An 851-nucleotide genomic window follows, 5' to 3' on the forward strand; every position below is an offset into this window, starting at 1 on the left:
GAGAACATGTCTGGGAACAGTTGGGTGTAGATTTTAGCTGTAACGGGTTGCATCATCTTGTTTCAGTTCTGTGAGCTCTGCCAAAAACAAATCTGCTTCCTTCTCTGCTGTTGGTGCAGGCTTCCTTGTTACTGTATGTATGTAAATACAACCAGCCAGCCTGCATCAAAGCAGCCAGGCAGGAGGAATTCCATCTTTAAAAAAAGAAAAAAAAGACTTGCCCTGGATCAGCGCTTCTGAACAAAAATGGCTTCCATGCATCACCCATATGGGGCCCTCTGTGCTGGAGTCCCTTACAAACACTGCAAGTACAGCAGCCTCAGGTCCCATCAGCAGAGTTTGTGTATCACTGCAACACACACTTTGTTGTATCACTTTTCAATCATATTAACAAACTGTAGGTGTTGTATTTTTATTCATTTAGATGGATATCGCAGCATCAAATAGCTTAGCAGGATAAGAAACTGATGGTGTATTAGAGGGATTCAGTGGATTCTGGAGTTAATATGCCAAGTAGAGCATGTAGTAATCAGCAGCGTAGCTCACATGCAGGAAGAAACAAATGATCAGACACAGCCGGAGGGGGGGTGAGTAGCTGTCACAGGAGCAAAACCTAAAATTCAGAGTTTGGTAATAGAATATTTTTAGGCTTTTTCAGTCATACTGGTTTATATGAGGTCATATGGCAGACCTCATGTAATATTGCTTAGCCAATAGAATTAACCCCGCCTTCTTCCCCACTCGCTTTGATTTATAATACATTACTAAGAAAAGTAGCAAGACTTGCATGTTTAGCTTTTTTTCAAGTTTTTTTAAATGTTTTGAATTTTTTCCCTTTCTAAGTCATAACA

The sequence above is a fragment of the Notolabrus celidotus genome, chromosome 7 (assembly GCF_009762535.1).
Source record: "Notolabrus celidotus isolate fNotCel1 chromosome 7, fNotCel1.pri, whole genome shotgun sequence".
Taxonomy (NCBI): Eukaryota; Metazoa; Chordata; class Actinopteri; order Labriformes; family Labridae; genus Notolabrus; species Notolabrus celidotus.